Here is a 10967-nt window from a genome sequence, read left to right as displayed (position 1 = left end):
CTTTTTGCGGAGCTCCAGCCGGTGCCACCGGCAGGCCGTGCACGCGGACGAGATGACCGAAAGAAGCTCCAGGAGAGCGGATGGACGCTTTTTAAGCACCGAGGCGGAGATCGCGGAGCTTTAATAGACTTCCAGCGGGCCCAAAGCGGCCAGGCAGACGGCGCAGCGCGACCTGGTACCTCGCACGGGACGCATCGCCCCCCCCGCGCACAGTTCCAGGGGGCCGGGATGACGTTTCAAAGCTGCCGCTGCAGCTGCGGCGGGGAGTGGCCTCCCTCCGGTGGACACGACGAGTAAATGACACCGGCCGCTGACGCAAACCCACGCCGGACAGGAGAGCTCAAAAGCCGGGTAACATTTCAAGGAAGACCCCCCCTGCGCAGACCTCCACTAGGCCGGGATGACTGTTCAGCTGTGGCGGGGAGTGGCCTCCCTCCGGTCGGCACGACGAGTAAATGACACCGGCCGCTGACGCAAACCCACGCCGGACAGGAGAGCTCAAAAGCCGGGTAACATTTCAAGGAAGACCCCCCCTGCGCAGACCTCCACTAGGCCGGGATGACTGTTCAGCTGTGGCGGGGAGTGGCCTCCCTCCGGTCGGCACGACGAGTAAATGACACCGGCCGCTGACGCAAACCCACGCCGGACAGGAGAGCTCAAAAGCCGGGTAACATTTCAAGGAAGACCCCCCCTGCGCAGACCTCCACTAGGCCGGGATGACTGTTCAGCTGTGGCGGGGAGTGGCCTCCCTCCGGTGGACACGACGAGTAAATGACACCGGCCGCTGACGCAAACCCACGCCGGACAGGAGAGCTCAAAAGCCGGGTAACATTTCAAGGAAGACCCCCCCTGCGCAGACCTCCACTAGGCCGGGATGACTGTTCAGCTGTGGCGGGGAGTGGCCTCCCTCCGGTCGGCACGACGAGTAAATGACACCGGCCGCTGACGCAAACCCACGCCGGACAGGAGAGCTCAAAAGCCGGGTAACATTTCAAGGAAGACCCCCCCTGCGCAGACCTCCACTAGGCCGGGATGACTGTTCAGCTGTGGCGGGGAGTGGCCTCCCTCCGGTCGGCACGACGAGTAAATGACACCGGCCGCTGACGCAAACCCACGCCGGACAGGAGAGCTCAAAAGCCGGGTAACATTTCAAGGAAGACCCCCCCTGCGCAGACCTCCACTAGGCCGGGATGACTGTTCAGCTGTGGCGGGGAGTGGCCTCCCTCCGGTCGGCACGACGAGTAAATGACACCGGCCGCTGACGCAAACCCACGCCGGACAGGAGAGCTCAAAAGCCGGGTAACATTTCAAGGAAGACCCCCCCTGCGCAGACCTCCACTAGGCCGGGATGACTGTTCAGCTGTGGCGGGGAGTGGCCTCCCTCCGGTCGGCACGACGAGTAAATGACACCGGCCGCTGACGCAAACCCACGCCGGACAGGAGAGCTCAAAAGCCGGGTAACATTTCAAGGAAGACCCCCCCTGCGCAGACCTCCACTAGGCCGGGATGACTGTTCAGCTGTGGCGGGGAGTGGCCTCCCTCCGGTCGGCACGACGAGTAAATGACACCGGCCGCTGACGCAAACCCACGCCGGACAGGAGAGCTCAAAAGCCGGGTAACATTTCAAGGAAGACCCCCCCTGCGCAGACCTCCACTAGGCCGGGATGACTGTTCAGCTGTGGCGGGGAGTGGCCTCCCTCCGGTCGGCACGACGAGTAAATGACACCGGCCGCTGACGCAAACCCACGCCGGACAGGAGAGCTCAAAAGCCGGGTAACATTTCAAGGAAGACCCCCCCTGCGCAGACCTCCACTAGGCCGGGATGACTGTTCAGCTGTGGCGGGGAGTGGCCTCCCTCCGGTCGGCACGACGAGTAAATGACACCGGCCGCTGACGCAAACCCACGCCGGACAGGAGAGCTCAAAAGCCGGGTAACATTTCAAGGAAGACCCCCCCTGCGCAGACCTCCACTAGGCCGGGATGACTGTTCAGCTGCGGCGGGGAGTGGCCTCCCTCCGGTCGGCACGACGAGTAAAGCTATTTAGGAAAATCTGAGATAAATATCACTTGCATAATAATTTGGAACACGGTCCCGTGTTCCAAATTATTATGCAAAATGTATTTAGACACCAGCAATCGCACTTAGATTTGTTTCTTTTTTCTTTCTTTTAGCTTCCATAATGTTACCGGGCGCTGACGCAAACCCACGCCCGGCAGGAGAGCTCAAAAGCCGGGTAACATTTCAAGGAAGACCCCCCCTGCGCAGACCTCCACTAGGCCGGGATGACTGTTCAGCTGCGGCGGGGAGTGGCCTCCCTCCGGTCGGCACGACGAGTAAAGCTATTTAGGAAAATCTGAGATAAATATCACTTGCATAATAATTTGGAACACGGTCCCGTGTTCCAAATTATTATGCAAAATGTATTTAGACACCAGCAATCGCACTTAGATTTGTTTCTTTTTTCTTTCTTTTAGCTTCCATAATGTTACCGGGCGCTGACGCAAACCCACGCCCGGCAGGAGAGCTCAAAAGCCGGGTAACATTTCAAGGAAGACCCCCCCTGCGCAGACCTCCACTAGGCCGGGATGACTGTTCAGCTGCGGCGGGGAGTGGCCTCCCTCCGGTCGGCACGACGAGTAAATGACACCGGCCGCTGACGCAAACCCACGCCGGACAGGAGAGCTCAAAAGCCGGGTAACATTTCAAGGAAGACCCCCCCTGCGCAGACCTCCACTAGGCCGGGATGACTTTTCAAAGCTGCCTCTGCAGCTGCGGCGGGGAGTTGCCTCCCTCCGGTGGACACGACGAGTAAATACACCAGCACTTGCTCTTAGATTTGTTTCTTTTTTCTTTCTTTTAGCTTCCATAATGTTACCGGGCGCTGACGCAAACCCACGCCCGGCAGGAGAGCTCGGAAGCCGGGTAACATTTCAAGGAAGACCCCCCCTGCGCAGACCTCCACTAGGCCGGGATGACTGTTCAGCTGCGGCGGGGAGTGGCCTCCCTCCGGTCGGCACGACGAGTAAAGCTATTTAGGAAAATCTGAGATAAATATCACTTGCATAATAATTTGGAACACGGTCCCGTGTTCCAAATTATTATGCAAAATGTATTTAGACACCAGCAATCGCACTTAGATTTGTTTCTTTTTTCTTTCTTTTAGCTTCCATAATGTTACCGGGCGCTGACGCAAACCCACGCCGGACAGGAGAGCTCAAAAGCCGGGTAACATTTCAAGGAAGACCCCCCCTGCGCAGACCTCCACTAGGCCGGGATGACTGTTCAGCTGTGGCGGGGAGTGGCCTCCCTCCGGTCGGCACGACGAGTAAATGACACCGGCCGCTGACGCAAACCCACGCCGGACAGGAGAGCTCAAAAGCCGGGTAACATTTCAAGGAAGACCCCCCCTGCGCAGACCTCCACTAGGCCGGGATGACTGTTCAGCTGCGGCGGGGAGTGGCCTCCCTCCGGTCGGCACGACGAGTAAAGCTATTTAGGAAAATCTGAGATAAATATCACTTGCATAATAATTTGGAACACGGTCCCGTGTTCCAAATTATTATGCAAAATGTATTTAGACACCAGCAATCGCACTTAGATTTGTTTCTTTTTTCTTTCTTTTAGCTTCCATAATGTTACCGGGCGCTGACGCAAACCCACGCCCGGCAGGAGAGCTCAAAAGCCGGGTAACATTTCAAGGAAGACCCCCCCTGCGCAGACCTCCACTAGGCCGGGATGACTGTTCAGCTGCGGCGGGGAGTGGCCTCCCTCCGGTCGGCACGACGAGTAAAGCTATTTAGGAAAATCTGAGATAAATATCACTTGCATAATAATTTGGAACACGGTCCCGTGTTCCAAATTATTATGCAAAATGTATTTAGACACCAGCAATCGCACTTAGATTTGTTTCTTTTTTCTTTCTTTTAGCTTCCATAATGTTACCGGGCGCTGACGCAAACCCACGCCCGGCAGGAGAGCTCAAAAGCCGGGTAACATTTCAAGGAAGACCCCCCCTGCGCAGACCTCCACTAGGCCGGGATGACTGTTCAGCTGCGGCGGGGAGTGGCCTCCCTCCGGTCGGCACGACGAGTAAAGCTATTTAGGAAAATCTGAGATAAATATCACTTGCATAATAATTTGGAACACGGTCCCGTGTTCCAAATTATTATGCAAAATGTATTTAGACACCAGCAATCGCACTTAGATTTGTTTCTTTTTTCTTTCTTTTAGCTTCCATAATGTTACCGGGCGCTGACGCAAACCCACGCCGGACAGGAGAGCTCAAAAGCCGGGTAACATTTCAAGGAAGACCCCCCCTGCGCAGACCTCCACTAGGCCGGGATGACTGTTCAGCTGTGGCGGGGAGTGGCCTCCCTCCGGTCGGCACGACGAGTAAATGACACCGGCCGCTGACGCAAACCCACGCCGGACAGGAGAGCTCAAAAGCCGGGTAACATTTCAAGGAAGACCCCCCCTGCGCAGACCTCCACTAGGCCGGGATGACTGTTCAGCTGCGGCGGGGAGTGGCCTCCCTCCGGTCGGCACGACGAGTAAAGCTATTTAGGAAAATCTGAGATAAATATCACTTGCATAATAATTTGGAACACGGTCCCGTGTTCCAAATTATTATGCAAAATGTATTTAGACACCAGCAATCGCACTTAGATTTGTTTCTTTTTTCTTTCTTTTAGCTTCCATAATGTTACCGGGCGCTGACGCAAACCCACGCCCGGCAGGAGAGCTCAAAAGCCGGGTAACATTTCAAGGAAGACCCCCCCTGCGCAGACCTCCACTAGGCCGGGATGACTGTTCAGCTGCGGCGGGGAGTGGCCTCCCTCCGGTCGGCACGACGAGTAAAGCTATTTAGGAAAATCTGAGATAAATATCACTTGCATAATAATTTGGAACACGGTCCCGTGTTCCAAATTATTATGCAAAATGTATTTAGACACCAGCAATCGCACTTAGATTTGTTTCTTTTTTCTTTCTTTTAGCTTCCATAATGTTACCGGGCGCTGACGCAAACCCACGCCCGGCAGGAGAGCTCAAAAGCCGGGTAACATTTCAAGGAAGACCCCCCCTGCGCAGACCTCCACTAGGCCGGGATGACTGTTCAGCTGCGGTGGGGAGTGGCCTCCCTCCGGTCGGCACGACGAGTAAAGCTATTTAGGAAAATCTGAGATAAATATCACTTGCATAATAATTTGGAACACGGTCCCGTGTTCCAAATTATTATGCAAAATGTATTTAGACACCAGCAATCGCACTTAGATTTGTTTCTTTTTTCTTTCTTTTAGCTTCCATAATGTTACCGGGCGCTGACGCAAACCCACGCCCGGCAGGAGAGCTCAAAAGCCGGGTAACATTTCAAGGAAGACCCCCCCTGCGCAGACCTCCACTAGGCCGGGATGACTGTTCAGCTGCGGCGGGGAGTGGCCTCCCTCCGGTCGGCACGACGAGTAAATGACACCGGCCGCTGACGCAAACCCACGCCGGACAGGAGAGCTCAAAAGCCGGGTAACATTTCAAGGAAGACCCCCCCTGCGCAGACCTCCACTAGGCCGGGATGACTTTTCAAAGCTGCCTCTGCAGCTGCGGCGGGGAGTTGCCTCCCTCCGGTGGACACGACGAGTAAATACACCAGCACTTGCTCTTAGATTTGTTTCTTTTTTCTTTCTTTTAGCTTCCATAATGTTACCGGGCGCTGACGCAAACCCACGCCCGGCAGGAGAGCTCGGAAGCCGGGTAACATTTCAAGGAAGACCCCCCCTGCGCAGACCTCCACTAGGCCGGGATGACTGTTCAGCTGCGGCGGGGAGTGGCCTCCCTCCGGTCGGCACGACGAGTAAAGCTATTTAGGAAAATCTGAGATAAATATCACTTGCATAATAATTTGGAACACGGTCCCGTGTTCCAAATTATTATGCAAAATGTATTTAGACACCAGCAATCGCACTTAGATTTGTTTCTTTTTTCTTTCTTTTAGCTTCCATAATGTTACCGGGCGCTGACGCAAACCCACGCCCGGCAGGAGAGCTCAAAAGCCGGGTAACATTTCAAGGAAGCTATTTAGGAAAATCTGAGATAAATATCCTTTGCATAATAATTTGGAACACGGTCCCGTGTTCCAAATTATTATGCAAAATGTATTTAAGTGTCATAAAGATTACATTTTTTGTTTTTCAAGTACTGAAATCACCCTCAGTCATGGTACAGTCCATGGTAGTCTGCCAGGTGAGCGCAATTGTAGTAATTAACAAGTCTATTTAAGTTCCGCGTTTTTAAGCGTTCGGCCATTTCGTTCAACCATGGGGAGGAAAAAGGATCTCTCTGCTGTCGAGAAGCGTGAAATCGTTCGATGCCTTGGACAAGGTATGCAGACATTCGATATTGCACGAAAGCTTAAGCGCGACCATCGAACTTTGAAGAAATTCGTCGCTGATTCGGAGCAAACGCGCGTTCGTGCAGACAAAGGCACGACAAGGAAGGTTTCTGCAAGACAAACAAATCGAATCAAGAGGGCGGCTGCAAGCATGCCACTAAAGACGAGCAAACAAATATTCGACGCTGCTGGTGCCAGTGAAGTCCCACGAACGACGAGGTGCAGGATCCTCCAGAGGCTTGCAGTTGTGCGGAAACCCTCCATTCGGCCACCCCTGAACAACGCGAACAAGCAGAAACGGCTGCAGTGGGCCCAGACTTACATGAAGACAAATTTTCAGACAGTCCTGTTCACCGACGAGTGCCGTGCCACCTTGGATGGGCCAGGTAGGGTTTTTTAAGTTTTTCCTTGCACTTTTGAGAGCTCAGGGGATGCTTTGAGAATAATTGTCAATTTCTGTCTATGTGAAGCCCTTTGAGACTGCTTGTGATTTAGGGCTATACAAATAAACTTGATTTGACTTGACTTTACAGATGGATGGAGTCGTGGATGGTTGGTGGACGGCCACGATAGCCCAACAAGGCTGCGGCGTCAGCAGGGAGGTGGCGGAGTGATGTTTTGGGCCGGAATCATGGGGAGAGAGCTGCTTGGCCCCTTTAGGGTCCCTGAAGGCGTCAAAATTACGTCTGTTAACTACGTGGAATTTCTGACTCAACACTTCTGTCCATGGTACAACAGGAAGAACCGTGCTTTCCGTCAAAAGATCATCTTCATGCATGACAATGCACCGTCTCATGCTGCAAGAAATACGTCAACGTCTTTGGCATCTATGGGAATAAAGGGAGAGAAACTGATGGTGTGGCCCCCATGCTCCCCTGACCTCAATCCTATTGAAAACTTGTGGAGCATCGTCAAGCAGAAAATCTACGAAGGTGGGAGGCAGTTCAATTCCAAAGAGCAGCTCTGGCAGGCTATTCTTAGATCCTGCCAAGAAATTCAACCAGAAACTGTACAAAAACTCACAAGTTCAGTGGATGGAAGAATCGTGAAGCTGCTGTTGAACAAAGGGTCCTATGTTAAAATGTAACTTTGTTTTTTATTGAAATAAAGGGTCCTATGTTAAAATGTAACTTGTTTGTCTTTTCTTTGAAATAGCTTTTGATTTCAGTAAATATGACCTCCTAATGCTGTAAATTCTTAAGATGGGCATTTCAGTTCATAAAAACCTATAAAATGTTATAAAACTCTGTTGTGCGTAATAATGTGGAACAGTGCATTTTAAGTTTTTTATTTTTTAAAAATTCTGTGATCATTCGGAGGTTTGTTCAATAAAATTAGAATTCATCAAAATAATGGTTGATGACTTGAAAATTATGCTGACTCATTTTGCATCGACTATTTAGGAAAATCTGAGATAAATGTCACTTGCATAATAATTTGGAACACGGTGTAAGTGCGATTGCTGGTGTATTTACTCGTCGTGTCCACCGGAGGACGGCAAATCCCCGCCGCAGCTGCAGCGGCAGCGCTTAAATGTCTTCCCGGCCGCCTGGAACTCTGCACGGGGCGTGTTTCGTCCCGCGCAGCGGTACCAGATCGCGCTGCGCCGTCAGCCGAGCCGCGCGCGGTCCGCTGGAAGTCTACACTGTGTTCCAAATTATTATGCAAATTGTATTTATGTGTCATAAAGATTACATTTTTTGTTTTTCAATTAAACTCATGGATGGTATTACGTGTCAGGGCTCTTTGGATCACTGAGATCAATCTCAGACACCGGGGATCATTACCGGCCAGTTGAGCCCAAATTAAGGAAAAACTACTTAAGAATGGTGTTCCACATTATTAAGCAGATAATTTGAAGTTCGCTTTGAGCAGTGGCGGACGCCAACCCACGACCGGTGGGAGAGCTCGGAGGGCGGATGGGCTTTCAAGGAAGCCCCCCAGGCCGGTCCCACTCGCACTTAGAATTTTTTTTTTTTTTGGCTTCCATAATGTACCGGGCGCGGACGCGAAACCCACGCCGGGCAGGAGAGCTCGAAAGGCGGCTAAGCATTCAAGGAAGCACCGTCTGGAGCTTCAGAGCCGTTCCGCCTGACTTTTAACGTAGAGTACCGGGCGCAAACCACTAACTCAAGCCCGGCATGGCAGCTCGAAAGGCGGCTAAGCATTCAAGGAAGCACCGTCTGGAGCTTCAGAGCCGTTCCGCCTGACTTTTAACGTAGAGTACCGGGCGCAAACCACTAACTCAAGCCCGGCATGGCAGCTCGAAAGGCGGCTAAGCATTCAAGGAAGCACCGTCTGGAGCTTCAGAGCCGTTCCGCCTGACTTTTAACGTAGAGTACCGGGCGCAAACCACTAACTCAAGCCCGGCATGGCAGCTCGAAAGGCGGCTAAGCATTCAAGGAAGCACCGTCTGGAGCTTCAGAGCCGTTCCGCCTGACTTTTAACGTAGAGTACCGGGCGCAAACCACTAACTCAAGCCCGGCATGGCAGCTCGAAAGGCGGCTAAGCATTCAAGGAAGCACCGTCTGGAGCTTCAGAGCCGTTCCGCCTGACTTTTAACGTAGAGTACCGGGCGCAAACCACTAACTCAAGCCCGGCATGGCAGCTCGAAAGGCGGCTAAGCATTCAAGGAAGCACCGTCTGGAGCTTCAGAGCCGTTCCGCCTGACTTTTAACGTAGAGTACCGGGCGCAAACCACTAACTCAAGCCCGGCATGGCAGCTCGAAAGGCGGCTAAGCATTCAAGGAAGCACCGTCTGGAGCTTCAGAGCCGTTCCGCCTGACTTTTAACGTAGAGTACCGGGCGCAAACCACTAACTCAAGCCCGGCATGGCAGCTCGAAAGGCGGCTAAGCATTCAAGGAAGCACCGTCTGGAGCTTCAGAGCCGTTCCGCCTGACTTTTAACGTAGAGTACCGGGCGCAAACCACTAACTCAAGCCCGGCATGGCAGCTCGAAAGGCGGCTAAGCATTCAAGGAAGCACCGTCTGGAGCTTCAGAGCCGTTCCGCCTGACTTTTAACGTAGAGTACCGGGCGCAAACCACTAACTCAAGCCCGGCATGGCAGCTCGAAAGGCGGCTAAGCATTCAAGGAAGCACCGTCTGGAGCTTCAGAGCCGTTCCGCCTGACTTTTAACGTAGAGTACCGGGCGCAAACCACTAACTCAAGCCCGGCATGGCAGCTCGAAAGGCGGCTAAGCATTCAAGGAAGCGACGCCGGCCGGTCCGCGGGCCAAATAGGGTCCAGTAAAGTACCGGGCGCAAACCACTAACTCAAGCCCGGCATGGCAGCTCGAAAGGCGGCTAAGCATTCAAGGAAGCGACGCCGGCCGGTCCGCGGGCCAAATAGGGTCCAGTAAAGTACCGGGCGCGGCCACTAACGCCTTGTGGCGGTCGCCTTGTGGCGGTCGGGGGGTGGCGGTCGGGGCTGGCGCTTGGGGCCGGTGGCGGTCGCCTTGTGGCGGTCGCCTTGTGGCGGTCGGGGGGTGGCGGTCGGGGCTGGCGCTTGGGGCCAGTGGCGGTCGCCTTGTGGCGGTCGCCTTGTGGCGGTCGCCTTGTGGCGGTCGCCTTGTGGCGGTCGCCTTGTGGCGGTCGGGGGGTGGCGGTCGGGGCTGGCGCTTGGGGCCAGTGGCGGTCGCCTTGTGGCGGTCGCCTTGTGGCGGTCGCCTTGTGGCGGTCGCCTTGTGGCGGTCGCCTTGTGGCGGTCGCCTTGTGGCGGTCGGGGGGTGGCGGTCGGGGCTGGCGCTTGGGGCCGGTGGCGGTCGCCTTGTGGCGGTCGCCTTGTGGCGGTCGGGGGGTGGCGGTCGGGGCTGGCGCTTGGGGCCGGTGGCGGTCGCCTTGTGGCGGTCGCCTTGTGGCGGTCGCCTTGTGGCGGTCGGGGGGTGGCGGTCGGGGCTGGCGCTTGGGGCCGGTGGCGGTCGCCTTGTGGCGGTCGCCTTGTGGCGGTCGCCTTGTGGCGGTCGGGGGGGTGGCGGTCGGGGCTGGCGCTTGGGGCCGGTGGCGGTCGCCTTGTGGCGGTCGCCTTGTGGCGGTCGCCTTGTGGCGGTCGGGGGGTGGCGGTCGGGGCTGGCGCTTGGGGCCGGTGGCGGTCGCCTTGTGGCGGTCGCCTTGTGGCGGTCGCCTTGTGGCGGTCGCCTTGTGGCGGTCGGGGGGTGGCGGTCGGGGCTGGCGCTTGGGGCCGGTGGCGGTCGCCTTGTGGCGGTCGCCTTGTGGCGGTCGCCTTGTGGCGGTCGGGGGGTGGCGGTCGGGGCTGGCGCTTGGGGCCGGTGGCGGTCGCCTTGTGGCGGTCGCCTTGTGGCGGTCGCCTTGTGGCGGTCGGGGGGTGGCGGTCGGGGCTGGCGCTTGGGGCTGGCGTCCGCCAATAGTGGTTTAATTTCGGGAGGAAGATTGATTTTCGTCCCAAGCCCGCCGCTGGAGAAAATTTTAGGTACCAGGAGTGGATTTTTTTTGTCCACTCAGGAGGGGGACGTTGGCTGGTTTGGTGTCCGGGGGAAAGTGCTCTTTTCTCGGCCAGGAGAAAGATTAGACTCCCAGCCCGCCGCTGGAGAAAATTCTAGGTACCAGGAGTGGATTTTTTTTGTCCA

Source organism: Syngnathus typhle, unplaced genomic scaffold (genome assembly GCF_033458585.1).
Source record: "Syngnathus typhle isolate RoL2023-S1 ecotype Sweden unplaced genomic scaffold, RoL_Styp_1.0 HiC_scaffold_355, whole genome shotgun sequence".
NCBI classification, from domain to species: Eukaryota; Metazoa; Chordata; class Actinopteri; order Syngnathiformes; family Syngnathidae; genus Syngnathus; species Syngnathus typhle.
The sequence above is the reverse complement of the archived record's forward strand: the minus strand, read 5'-3'. Positions refer to the sequence as shown.